The sequence below is a fragment of the Crotalus tigris genome, unplaced genomic scaffold (genome assembly GCF_016545835.1).
Source record: "Crotalus tigris isolate CLP2741 ecotype Arizona unplaced genomic scaffold, ASM1654583v1 scf7180000019565.861182, whole genome shotgun sequence".
Taxonomy (NCBI): Eukaryota; Metazoa; Chordata; class Lepidosauria; order Squamata; family Viperidae; genus Crotalus; species Crotalus tigris.
The window spans coordinates 205886-220831 of NW_024097596.1; the positions used below are offsets into that span (position 1 = coordinate 205886).

Sequence of the window (14946 nt, forward strand, 5' to 3'; positions counted from 1 at the left end):
AAAGGATGGAAGACTGAGTCAACCTTGAACCGGTCAGAACTCCTGGCAATAGGAATGCAGAGTTAGCCTGCAATTCTCTTTATAAATATTGCAGAAAGATAAAGACATAGGATGGGAGGCAGTTAATGATTTTGTTGGAAATGTGAATATAAGGAGAAAAGGGTAGAAAAAAGAAAGAGTGGAAGAATGGAATGAATGCTTGGGTGGATGGATGAGTAGATGCTGTAACAGCATGGCTCTATGCTAAAGAAATAATTATGATCTTTCAAGGATAAAAAAGCCTTAGAATATTAAATTATTAAATCATATAAAATAGGGGGAATACTTAAATCTCCAATCTGATCCAATAAACCTAAGCAGATGGCTTTTTAGTATTCATTCATACTAGGACTAATTATTTTCATATGGTTGTTAAGATACTAAGATTTGATAAAAGATATTAGTGAATGAATGAATGAAATGTTACCCCATGAAATGGCTACCACTGTAAATATCTTGGGAACTAATATGACAAAGAAGCAACCTGGGTCATAATAATCAAAGTCCTAGTTACATATATTCAAGTGGGAAATTTTTGGTAGGCAACTCTTGAATTTGTTTATTTATTCAAATTTATATAACTATAGCAGCTAAAATATATAACTCTGAGCTGCTTACAAACAGTTAAAATAATACAAAGAACCGAACAATACAATTTAAAAACAGTAATAATAAATTCCCCACTGAATCAGAAATCTGAACCACAACCATTTGAAATCTTGTTTGGTTATCTTAATTGTGCGATCATCTTTTCTTATATTTGGCTTTACTAGACAACTTTAATGCCATCAAGAAATAGTCTGAGATATAAAAAGTGGATCAAAACTATCATAGACTTCATTAGAAACAATTGCTTCCTGGCTCTTTTGGGAACCTTTTGGTCCCTGAATGAGCAAATTTATTTCAATAGGTTCATGTTCACTTATTTCTAACAAAAAGACATGGACACTATGGTAACATAAAGTTATAACATGAAGAGCAATTCTTAAAGATTTAGGAAAAGAAAAGTATTTGCTGCTTTCCAAAGTATTTTACAAAAGCACCATTCATGACTAGATAATAATCTGTGATGACTAAACAACTACAGCATCAAGCAATAAAAGAAGTTCTCTGACACTTTTTGAGCATTCAAGCAACGAATAAAACAAACAGCAGGAAATACCTACACATTTGCCCTATGGGCTAGTAATAGAAACACATATATTACGGAGGATCTAAATCTTACAGGACATGATTCACCAGTTTCTTGAAGGAGATTTGCTTAAAGCCAAAATAAATCATTTTTAATGAAGTCCTGTGGTTACTTCTGCTCTTCTTCACAGCCCAAGAATCCAGTTTCCTTAAGACTTCCTTACTTGCACATCTCCAGTGCAACAGAGCATGGCGGCTTGAGACAGCTTATTCCTGCATTTGAATGAATCAGAAGAATAGCAACCCTCCCTGAAAAATAAAGGTCCAGCTTTGGCTTGAGTTATCTTCAACGGAAAATGGAATAAATGGATTTTCCAAGTCCACATTCAGCCCCGGTGCTGCTTTGCTAACACACAGTCACAGTAACCAGCATCGAAAAATGATTTGAGAAGTGCACGCTGATGTTCAAGTGCAACATTCTGATATGCCGGTTTTAACTCCTCCCATAGTCCGTCTGGGGCAAAATGCAATTGACAGCATGATACCTATGTACTTGAAGAAGCGCTAATTCAAATAAGAGGGTTTTATTCTGAGAGACATTTCTTTGTAACTGGAGGGGTGAAAAAAAATCTTCTAAACCCGTCACTGCTTGCAGATCAAACAATCAAGGTGCCAATGCATCTCTTCAACACAGACATCATTTTTTATCTACCCGCATGGTGCTTAGATCTGAAAGACCGGCTTATTTCTGATGTCTGGATTTTCTTTTTGAATGCTGCTCAACAAAATAAACCCCACTCCCTCATATAGGTTTACCCCATGATGACCCATCCTTTTGACAGTGATAAATATAAAAGTTGGGAGGTGTGTGTATATGCATTTATACATCATGCTAACCCACTGAGTCCAAAGGAATGGAGTCGAGTCGACTTAAATTTGCAAACAACGGCAGGTAGGATTGCCTCCATAATGGGATGAGTATGCTTTGAACACTGGTCTATAGCTCTTTGGGAGGGGAGAAATAACTTTATTAGATATTTATAGAGATAAAAGCAACTCCTCTAGAAGAGGGACCACCCATAAATTAACTCCTTCCTTTTAATATCCACTGCCTCTTGGTTCAAGGCAATGTGTATTCCAGAAATGTTTTTGGACAACTCTGTCCCTCTGCTGACACCACTCTTGTGCCAGACATTTGCAAGTAATGGGCTACAGCTGTGAACTCTGTCTCCCAAGTTGTTTTGGGTAGCTTGAATAATTACAACCATTTCATTAACATTTAGAAGGAATATTATGCTCAGCGCCTGTTAAGAGGTTTTTATGTTGTCATGCTGATCCATGTTTTTATTTGCATTTGACATTTGATCATTGTCACACAGAAGCTCTGAGAGATGAAAGCAGAGTTTAAGTCTTCCTTGAGGAGAGTCTCCATGTTTGAAGAAGTGGGACAGGCAAATGATATCTAGGAAGCTTCCAATGTTAGCTGTGTTTATTCATGGAAGAACAAAATGATCACTTGTCTGTCATATAGATGAAGTTTGCGTTTTTCACATGGTCTGTTTTTATAGCATGAAGAAAGAAAACTATTCATAAGAAAGAGTCACAAATGTAAGCCTAAAATGTGAGAGTTGTTAATGTGAAACAGCATTCCTTTTTGTTGTTGTCTGGATGTTTCTATATGTTTCATTGAGGAGCTTTTGGTAGAGTTGTGTTTTATTTAATGTTTGGGTACTATGGCTCTATATAACAAGGAGTCACAAATGGATGCATAACCTGTTTCATGAATGAATAAGTAAATTATTAGTTCAGATTTTTGCTTTGATCTGAAATGACTTTCCTTTATTAGGCCTGTGCAGATCACGGTCAATTGCTTCAGTGCTTTGCCTTGTCAAGATGTATTAACTGTTGGCTTGAAAGATTCTGAAAAGGTGAATTTTTTTCCATTTCCTTGAAGCACTGTGGCATGGTTGACTTTCCTTTATTGGATATGCAACAAAAGAGACTTATGCACATGTGTTAATGAACAATGAATTATCCAGTCAGAGTGGAACTCGACGACACTTCATGAAGAGACTTTGCTCCAAATACATATTGAAGAAAAAATAGATAGATAGATAGATAGATAGATAGATAGATAGATAGATAGATAGATAGATAGATATAGATTTCAGAAGGTTTGGATATAATTCCCATAATCCTCAAAACCTTTTTCCATGCTGCCTGCACTTCATAAAAGACCTACTCCAACATGACTGAAGAGCACCGTGTTGCCTGAATTAACATGTAATTACAAATTGAATCATGTGTTATGTGTGAAAACATAATTTGCCACTATCTAATCTCCACCAATATCATGGTTGGATTAGTTGAATTTTTATTTAGTATGGACTTATACCTATTCACAATATAAATAAGGAAAAATAAAAACCACAGGGTGGGATAAACAGGTACAAATGTAAATGTCGATGGATAGATGGCCACACAGACAAAATTGCAACATTATACAACTTGTACTTTTGTTTTAATGGATATTGTGAGCTGTCTAGAATCCTTATATCAGATAAGTTCCGTCAATAAATAATCCAAGTGCCCCTTTGTATCCCTTTCAGGAACTGCATCTAAGAAAAACAATGTAGTTCTAGCTTCATAAACAATCAAGAAAAAGAAAAAAGACAGATTTTAAGGGACTTTTCAAACAGCAGGAAATCAGGCTACAAACATTAGGAGCTCTGGTGGCACAGTGGTTAGAATGCAGCATTGCAGGCAAACTCTGCCTACAGCCAGGAGTTTGATACTGATGTATCATATAATATAATATGTTGATATTGTATAAACCACCCATAGTGATGTAAAACACTATGAAGTGGTATATAAGTTTAAATGAACTTGCTATTGTTATTATTTCAGGGTGGAGTCATCTGAAAAATGATGGTAGAAGGCTCTAAAATGTGAGGTGGCTGTCCTGACATTTGGAAACACTAAGCAACCCTATTGCACAATCAAGCTGAGTGTACAGGAGTGTGAATGGAGACCTATTCAAATAACCGGGTCTTTTTGCACACACAGCCCAGAAGGTCAACACCAATTCTCAATGACAACTCTTCAAAATCTTTTCCCCCTTAAAGTAGCAAAAGAGATTCTTTAGCATCTCCAATGCAAACCAAGAACTTTTATTACCTGAAAATCCTGCTGCAGCTTATTTATTTTCTCTTCTACCTCATTGCCTTTGTGTATCTGCTTTGCTATTCACATATGTCTTTTTAGGATGCTAAGAAGAAAGGGTCCTGTGTTTGTCTTACGTTACAAGGGCAATTGAACTTCAATCTCATCCAAGTAATTTGAATCAAGCCTCTGAAATACTCTGTTGAATATATGTTGCAGGTACATTAAAGTGCAGCAGTATTCTCCATTTTCATGCATTTTAAACAGATTGTATGTACATCCTCGTCTATTCCTCAGTAGCTGCAATACCTTTTAAAGTAAATAAATCAAGAAAGCAAGAAAGCTGGCAGAATTAGAGGTAGGTCACCCAATGTCACCAAATATTTTGTGTTTGGGCTAGTTTTTTTTTCCCTTTGGTTTTTTTTTTTTTTAAACTTTCTTCCAAATGTTTGCTTCTCATTTTCTTTGAGATGATTCTTGAAAGGAACATTTGGAACAAGCTATAGAATAAAATATGACCTAAAAGACAAAATAGTGAAAATTCTAATGGATAATAGAGGGTAAAGGGATTGAGTATGTGGGCAGTTTAAATACTTAGGTGTGATCTTTCAAGACAGGCTCATGGAATGGGCACATTGACTCTGGTTTTGAAAATTTGAAAAAGTGCTTTAATAATTGTAAATTGTTTTCACACTAAAGGTGAGGAAAGACTCCCTGTGGCTTTAAAACTACTCACAGCTAAATCTCTAGCTCAGCAATTTTATAATACCCAGCCAGGTCTCTATGCAAGTAGTAGTTCAATTAATGTCGTGCAAACTAGGATTGTCAGAGGTCTGTTCCACCTCACAAAATGCATATCCAGTGTGATCTTGAGGCTTGAGACTGCCCTAAAGAGAGTTAAGAGCTTAGCTATTAATGATTAAATATTGGCTCAAGAATCACAGTTTTTCAGCTGGAGCGATTCCATACATCCAATCTAATAAATTTTGATCCTGATGATCACAAGTAATTCTTAATATATATATTAATAATATATATATATATTATTCTTGTGGCCTTCTTTTGAGATCTTATATATATATATTTTTAATTGATTCAGGTTAAGAGAGCCATTAGAGAGTGGTTTTGGGACACTGATTATCAGAATGAGAGAATTCATATTCCTAAATCTATCTTGGCACAATTTAACCATCCTAGATGGAAATTAGCTAATTATATTGATTCATTAATTCTCCATCACAATTAAGATTCTTTTTAAAGGCCACATTCAACAGCCTTCTATCAGAAAGTCTACATAGGAAATGTAATAGGCTAGTTGAACCTGCCCTTGTGGTGGAGAATTCATTTGAATCCATCCTTCATGTGCTGCTCCATTATCCATTTTATATCAATACCTAAAGAATGATCCTCTTTCTTCTGCTGTCATATACTCCAGGTCAGTCCAAGAAAATGTATGTTGCCTTAGTAATAACTTTTCTATTAATATATTGATAATTATTTTGATTATCTAGGATTAATACTCCAGATGTTTACATTTTATAAGATAATTTGTCTATTTGTCAAATTATTTTATAAAAAATATTATTTTATATATTTCAAATTATTTTATAATATTTTTTACCCTTTTAGATTTAGCTGCAAATTTTATTCAAGAATTTTGATTTTAATTGTGTGCTCTTCCGCAACTTTACTTTTTTTTTCTGTTTGCTCACCTCATATTTATACAGTTGTTTTTTATAATTGTCTTTGTCTCTCTTTTTAATGCTGGTCATTGACTGAAATTAATATCTCTAAACTAAATTTTCATTAGGAAGTGAATTCCAATTTTCTCTAAACATTCTATTATATTTTAAAGCTCATTAAATTAAAGACACACATTGCAACTTGTGTGGAGAGGTGGCGCGTTGGTTCAGCTCTATAAATTTACTGAATTTGGTGGGTTTGCTTTGAATATGCCTTTTAAAATATATCAATAGCACCAGAAATTTTGGTTTAAATTAATTCCCCAAAAGGGAAAGAATATATTTACGGATACTTTGACCATTCAAATTTCTATTAAACATGGCAGTTTCCGGCTAAGACTATTGTGACTGTCAGAACTGGACTCCTTTGCTGCATACTGCCACACCCATTCCTTGTTGGAGAATTAACAATTTATTTTTAAAAGCACTTCTGATTCTCGGAGACTATATCAGTGATGGCGAACTTATGGCACGCGAGCCAGAGGCAGTACTCACACTCCATTGCCCCAGCCCCACCTCCGCCTGTGCCCTCCCCTCACCAGCAGCCCCCCCCCAGAGGAGAGTCACCAAGGACATGGCAGCCAGGCAGAAGGGACAAGACTCCACCCTCGCACCCCATTGTGTGCAGATGATGCTGCGGGGTGGAGGGTGTGGCCGCCATGGTGCTGCAGGGCCACCTGGGTGATCTGCTGTGGCAGGCCATGGAGGTGGTAGGTGGCCTTGCGGCCGGGCAGGGGTGGGGTGTGGGGCGGGGCAGGGGTGGGGTGGTTGTGGGGCACTCGGTGTTTAAAAGGTTCGCCATCACTGGGCTATATAGTTGAGACTATATAGTTGAAACTACCCTATACTTTAGCTTAGCTGTTGTTTATTATCATATTTTGCAAAATGAGATGTGCATTTATTATTAATCATTTACTTTACTTGACAGTTGTGAATGTTTCTGAGCAGCATGTATTCTAGATTGCGTAAATTGGGTTGAAAACAATACAATGAAAAGGAACAGATTAATAATATTATACTCCTGCTCTTTAGGGCTTGTCTCTGGTAACCTGACTTCAGGAAAGCTTATCAGTGAACCTGATCTTAATCCTTAATCCTTCTAGTTGGCTTCAGATCAATTGCAGAATCCCTTCAAAAAACCTGCAAGGGTTAGATTTTCCCTACATATATAACCAGCAAAGCGATCTTAATCTTTCTAGGCAGCAACTACAAGTAGTCCTCAACTTACGACCACAATTGAGCCCAAAATTTATGTTTCTAAGTGAGACATTTGTTAAGGAGTTTTGCCCCATTTTACGATCTTTCTTTGCCACAGTTGTTAAGTGAATCATTGTCGGTGTTAAGTTAGTAACCCGGTTGTTAAGTGAATCTGGCTTCCCCATTGACTTTGTTTTTCAGGAGGTCGCAAAAGGTGATCACATGACCCTGGGACATTGCGATCGTCATAAATATGAACCAGTTGCCAAGCATCTGAATTTTGATCACACGATTATGGGGATGTTGCAAAGGTCATAACAGTGAAAAAAACGGTCATAAGTCACTTTTTTCAGTGCGATTGTGACTTTGAACGGTCACTAAATGAACTATTTTAAGTTGAGGACTACCAGTAATTCTTTCAACAATCTAGGTAAGAATGCTTGATTTTTCTGTGTCTTAATCTTATGAGTGCATCTAATTCTTGCTTCTTCCCATCTCTTCATGTTTCTATCCCCAAGCACATAGAAGCTGTACACTGCAAAGAATGACCATCACTATGGCTAAATATATATGGAGATTCTCAGTCATCCAGGTCATGGTTGTCTCCAAAGATGCTTTTTCAAAAAGCAAGTGGACTTCCTTTTTTCCTTGAAGACGTTTTGCTTCTCATCCAAGAAGCTTCTTCAGTTCTGAACAGAAGAAGCTTCTTGGATGAGAAGTGAAATGTTTTCAAGAAGAGAACAAAGTCCATTTGCCTTTTGAAAAAACACCTTTGGAACATCATTGTGGCTGTTGGCAAAAGCACCCAGTTGCAAAAAAACAACCCTACAATGTCACTATTATCACTACTTTCAATGGCAGATTAAAGATAGAAAGTTAAACACACAACAAAAGAATTGTGTTAGGAACCACATACACACACAAAATAGTAATATTTGTGTATTTTTAGCCATCAGGCTAAAGCTTGAATTGACCCTAACTCATCAGCATTTATTGAGTGTTCTTCAGAAGAGACTATAATAGTAATAAAATATATGAGATTTTGACAAGACTAAGAGTCTTGAAGGAGCTTGATGATGTCATTTCAGGGGTCCTTTTGTGATGCTTGAGAAGTTATGAAGGAGGTGTGCTAGAGGATTGGAGAAGGGCAAATGTTGACCCTCTTCCTCATTTAGAAGGAAAAAAGAGGGCCTAGGTTAGTATAAATTGTTCAGTTTGACTTCAATAATGGGAAAAACTCTGGAACAAATTTTTAAGCAGGGAGTTTCTGAGCATTTTAATAATAATGCATTGTTTGATAAGAAGCAGTATGGATTTATCAAAAAATCATGTCATGCCAGTCTGATCGCCTCTTTAGATTGCATGGCCAGTTAAGCTGTCCACATAAAAGTGGGTTTGATAGTGTCCTTAACTTCAGCAAAGCATTCAGTGGACTATTCTAAGAGAGAGGACAGGAATTGTGCAAACTTGATTATTCTACCATTAGATATAGGTGGCTGAATAATTGCATGCAAATGAAGAGTATGGGAAGAAAGAAAATGTTGAATGGTGTACCTGGGAACCATATTTTGAAGCCTGTGTTGTTCAACATATTTATAATAAAATTAGATGAGGATTATAAATACAAATGACACAAAATCATGAAGATAGGCTGACAAAATGGAACAATGGATAGAAACCACTAAGGTAAATTTCTCCAGAAATATAAGCAACAGAGAGAAATCCCTCATTTAAGAAAGAAAGTGAAGGGATCAGTTAGGAAGGGAAGATTCCTATTGGACAATAACACATGAAGAAAAGATCTGAATGTCTAGGTAAGGGGTATCAAATTCAATTTCACTGAGGGCCACATCAGCATTGGGGTTTCCCTGGGGGGGGGCGGGTGGGTGTGGCTAGAGTGGGTGAAGCCTACTGGGTGGGCGTGGATGGAGTGGGTGTGGACTATTGGGTGGGCGTGGCTAGTTCTACATTATTCGCCTCAAGGGTGCCTATGGGGCCTGGGCAGGTGTGGGACAGATCTGAGGGTCTCTGGCAGAAGGGGATGGGACCGGGGCAAGTGCCAAGATGGCCACCACAAAATTGTACATTGGCTCCTGGCTGGCCTGGGCCAGGGCCAAGGCAGCGGGGGCCATTCCCTCACTGTTTCCAGGATGGATTTACGGGCCACATGAAACCACTTTGTGGGCCGCATCCGGCCCTCAGGCCTTGTGTTTGACATGTCTGATCTAGGTGAACTCCATTCCGACCATGAACCAACAGTGTGATGCAGTGGAAAAAGAAAACAAATCCAGGCAGCCACACAAAAAAAAATGTATGCCTTCATAATCAAATGAAGCCATCACTGATTTATACGCTGCTGTGATCAGAGCACACTTAGAATACCATATTCAGTTCTCAGTACCACATTTTAGAAAGAACTTGATAAACTGGGAATGTGTCCAGAGAACAATTAAGATGGTAATAAAGAGTTTCTCTTGAGACCTGGATAGAAGCTTTGGATGTTTAGCCTGGAGAAAAGAAAACTGCAGGGATCACCATCTTTAATTATCTGAAGAGTTGCTATAAAAACGATGGGGCCAAATTGTTTCAGAAAGCAGGAAAAGAAACAATGGATTTAAATTATAAAGAAGTAAATTTGGGCTGAATGTTAAGAAAAGTGTAAGAGTGTTTAACAGTGGAACAAATTGCCACAGGAGATGGTGAACTTTTCTTTGATGGAGATTTTTAAACAGACTAGCCGGGCTTCTCTCAGGAATTGGTGTATTTGTAGGGGGTTAGGCACTAGATGGTTTCAAAGATTCTTTCCCATGTTTACATTTCATGATTTTATGAGATTATATTAAACCTGCTTTCTGTATGCCAGTGCTACATGGTATATAGCAAAATATTTTCTAAATAATGCTATAATTAAAACTGTAGTTATGTTTTTGCTAAGAAAACTGTATTGAATGTTTTACTAATAGGCATTGCTATCCAATTGACAGGACAAGGGAAAGGCAAAGAATTATTAAAGGATCAAGCTATCTGATTTAAGCATTAGAAACTTAAAAAAGAAAAAAAAATCAGAAACAATCCTAGTATTATTTTTTCTGGAAAACATGTACCCAGTTCCTTGTTTAAAAATCTATACATGACAAAAAAAAAAAAAGATCAAAACATTGCAGTTCAGGGAGCATAATAGTTGAAACCCACTAATTTTTCAGGATATATTCTTGTATATATATATCTTGTTTAAATGATTGAGAAAACCTGAGCTCATTTCTAAAATAGTAGAATGTTATTAGTTATTCAGTGACTGTATAATAATACATAACTGTCAAATCAAGTCAAATTTATTGTTACACACAAAGAAGCAAGGAAGATATAATTAATAAAATATTAATAAGATGATAATATTAATAAAAATTAAGTCCAGGCTGGAAAATTTATCCCATTTGTACTAACTGTTGCCATGTTTTCAGTGCAGCTGCAGAATTTGGCCCAGAATGATTGAAGGTGGAAATGGAGAAGACGGAGGTGACCATTAGTGTGGCGATGGGTAGAGAGATAGCTACCATCAGGATCAGAGGGTTTGATGGGTGAGATTGCTCCTGCTGGCCAGCCTTTTGCTTTTATTCTTGAAGCTGTGAGATCTTTGGTGGCCTGGATTCCAGTTGCAGTTACAAAATTCCAGGTTGGTATGTAGAATATCAATGACTTGATTGTGGAGGAATCAGATTTCTTTAATCAAGGCCTGGTTAGAAAGCATGATGGTTTCCCTCTTGGAGATGTACTTATTTGATATTTGTGCTTGGCATCAGCATGGCTCCAGAGTAAGATTGGAGGAGCGGCAGTTATCACCCAGAAAGCCTTGAGGCTTTTTAGAATCTCTGTGCCACAAATAACTGATGTGAGATACTGTGGTTGAAGTTGAGGTCTAGAGGTCTAGGAAACAGATGTGCTCGTTACTAATGCACTAGCCTCTCTGTGACACAGAAACATCTGGATTTCTTTTGTTCAGATGCTTTGGCTGCCTCTGAAATCCCTGTGGCTTATATACATGCATTAGATATATTTTCTTCAGAGACCAGTCATATAGTTAGAGGTAGCAACGATTTCAATAATTGATAAAAAAAAATCTGGGATTTTTACGTGGAACAGAGAACTGGAGTTTGCTGTCTTACAAAACCCTTGGTTTCAGATTTTAAGATAAATTTAAAAAAACTATTAAGTAAATATTGCAAACAATACTTTTTCAAATTGATTGGATTCAGTGGATATTTTAAAAATCTTCAGTATTTTTAAAAAAACTATTAAGTAAATATTGCAAACAATACTTTTTCAAATTGATTGGATTCAGTGGATATTTTAAAAATCTTCAGTACTGTCCTTTCATTGAAGATAAAATGTGCTTGAAGTTGTATTTGATTTGGTCGTATCCATTGGTAATTCCTTATCAGTTGGATATTATTACTATGGTGAGGTAAATTCTTGGAACAAAGTAAAATTTAAACAATGCTAAATGTGTTGCAAAATTATGCATATTCCATGTTTCTCTATACAGTATATGAAAATATGGATAAGTCAGGATTGTGGTTCATGGAAGGATCCTTGTTAACCAGAAACTGAAATCAGTCAGCCTTTGAATTAACTCTTTACCTTTACCCGCAGAAAGGTAGGATTAGATTTCATGTCCTCAAGAATTAATATCATTCAAAAATGGATTTGTAGTAGTGTTTATATAGATGTAATCACTGGCTCTTTACTGGAATAAAATAGTATAATCAAAGGGGTTATTTTCTTTATCTTTATTTAACATTCATGTTACATTTTTAATCAATTTTTGTATATTTCAATTGCATTCGCAAGTTTTCTTTTGTTTTAATTTTTATCTCCAGTTGTAAGAAAATTAACAGGGAGTGCTAAAAAGAAAGTTAGGTTTTAAGAGACTCCCTGAAATTAGTTTGGTTTTCCAGAGAGCAGAAGTGATATGTCTATGCTGCCAGGAAATGTGGATTATGTGCAGAACAGAATATTGTTAGCCTTAATGCCTGATGTATTAGAAAGTGTCTCATTTTTCATTCAACTTCAGCCATGTCCTTGCAAAAAATAAAAAATAAATCCCCTTTCTTCCCCTCTTCTCCACCTATTGTTTCCCAAAGCGGTCTGAGCTCAGCTGCCTGCTTTGGTGATGAGTGGCACAAACACCCAGTCTTATCAAGCAGGGCGGTGAGTGCCTCTGCAGTCCCTGATCTGACAGCTTGATACAGGAGAGCCACAACAAAGAAGCTGACATGAAAGAGAAAAAGAAATGTGAGATTTCTACATATTTATATGATGCCTGGGAGAATAGAGGAGGATCATCGCGGCAAAAAACAAAACAAAAACCCCTACTGGAATAAATAACTACTCACCAAAGGTGCAAAAAAAAAAAAAACTTCAGCTTCATGGAAAGAAGAAAAAGATGTAAGAGCTCCAGAGATTTCCTCCTGACCTACCCCATGTGAGATTCCCTGTCTCTAAGCTGTCTGCATTTTTTTCCTGGCTCCCGTTTTATTCCGATTATTACTTTTATTATATGTTTATTTATCCCATTAATTTTAAGAAGTTGTCGAATAATAATATAATAGGGAAATAAATAACAAACAATTAAAAATTAAGACTTCCCCACAACAACCTGCACCAATAGAAAACCGGCTCATTTAAAGACAAATCAGAAATCAAGACAACCGGCACTGAAAACGGGACCTGAGCCAGTCCCTGCTCAATTGGTCTTTGGTTGCTACTTTGGCTCTAAAGGTGCCAATGAAAATTCAGGACATCTGTTGTCTTTACCAAGGTCAATAAATCATGAAGCTCAACACTGTCCAACAGATAATGGTTGTGAAAACCTACACCAGTAAATTATAAATTAAAATTATGACAAGTATATCAATGTATGAACTAATTCGAGCACTAATTTAAATTAGGTCTCAAATGTTCCTGAGTAAAAGAACATTTTTGATCTAATCTAATGTATGGCCCAAAATGTGGGTCAGGGCAGTGATTGTCTGGAAGAAGCTCTGAGTTCTGGGCCTCCTCTGAGCCCAGAGATGGACCGTTAGCAGTGGTGGGTTCGCACCACTTCGGCAGAACCGGTAGCTAATTTTTTGTTGCCCAGGCCTAGAATGAACTTCCGGAAGTGGCATCCACACAAAGAATCAGTTGTTCACATATTTGAATCCCACCACTGGCCGTTAGGTAGTACTCTTAGTTTGGGCAAAGCTAAAACCATTCTGCAGTGAGATCAAGCAAATAAGCCAATCCAGCTTGAAGGATAGTTAAATACTTGTATCCCCAGGTTGTCCTTTTGACTTAAACTGAGAAACATGGCCTCACATTTGGTCACCTGTGGAACAATGGAGAAACCTAGAACAATTATCCACTAATTTCTTTGTCCACAATTGGATGGAGAATTTCTCAGAGCCATTTAAGTCTAGCTCTCCATGGAACCCATCCACAAATAACATGCTGCATTTTGTTCATCTCTTCAGTGCATGATTTTCATCTGTAAAATACATCTATAAATTCTGGCTAGAGTTTCATGCCTCCTCCCACTCTGGTGAACCAACTGATTGATTGCTAATATCAAATAGAAGCCGATATCCAGAAATATTCTTGGGATATTTTCAAAAGCGATATATTTTATTACTTCTTTCACTCCCATGCAATGCTGTATTATTACTTCTTGTCTCCCCAAAACATTTTGGCCCCACATCCCCAGCCACCTTTTCAATATTCTTTATTTTGCTAATGTTTATACGCCTTTATTTTCCTTATTTGGAAAATACTTTTCTTTTTAAAATAAAGCATTCAAAGCTTTTGAAAGCTTCCTTGCCCATTTTTATATCTATTTCAGTTTCATAGCTTTTGTAATCTTTAAAAAACTTTAAAGTTTTTCACCATGCAACTTCTGTGTGTTATATCAATTTTGTAATGGAGAAGGTTTAAGTATAGAAAATCTCTTCTCTAAGTTCTTTAATGATATCATATTCCATATGGCCTCTATTTGAAATAAAACTTGACTTTGAATTTTCATTCAATGTTCTTGACATATACATTGAACGAACAGCATATTGACTACTGTTCCTGAGCAGATTAAATCCCCTTCCTTGTTATTAAGTCAAAGGTTACATTGCTATTATTGGCTTAATAATTAACTGCCAAATAATTCCTACTTGAGGATTCCAGTTATCTTCATAGTTCACATGGAGTGTTAAGTATTAAGGAAATACCTTACTTGTGGCCTGCTGCCTATTAAATGCTTCTACAAATAGAGTGTTTGTTATTATCTTTGGAGTACCAAGCTAATGGAATGTATTAACCAGGATTGTGGGTTTTGTATTTAATTTAATTAATTTTGTTTGGATGTTATTTATTGATATGATGATAAGGATGTGTCAGCCCTCTACAGCACAGGTGTCAAACTTGCGATGTCTCGTGACATGTCACGACGTATTGCAACTATTCCCCCATTGCCGGCAATGGAGTGGGCACGGTTTTGACATGATGCATCCGGCCCACAGTCAGGCAGTTTGACACCCCTGCTCTACAAGATGAAGGTGTAGTTGACTTAAACATCTCTCACCATGAAGCAGATTAAAATATCAAGAATAAAACACGCTGACAACATTATCTAGTTTGGTTAATGAAACAT

At 36.6% G+C, this 14946-nt stretch overlaps 1 long non-coding RNA gene across 1 annotated transcript; it reads left to right on the plus strand.

Moving 5' to 3' along the window:
• Window positions 1-10754: 10754 nt before the first annotated feature.
• LOC120317261 lies at window positions 10755-14306 on the plus strand. Its single transcript, XR_005559178.1, has 3 exons — window positions 10755-10944; window positions 11815-11925; window positions 12413-14306. It is a non-coding gene; the product is annotated as an uncharacterized LOC120317261 (long non-coding RNA).
• The last annotated feature ends 640 nt before the right edge of the window (window positions 14307-14946 follow it).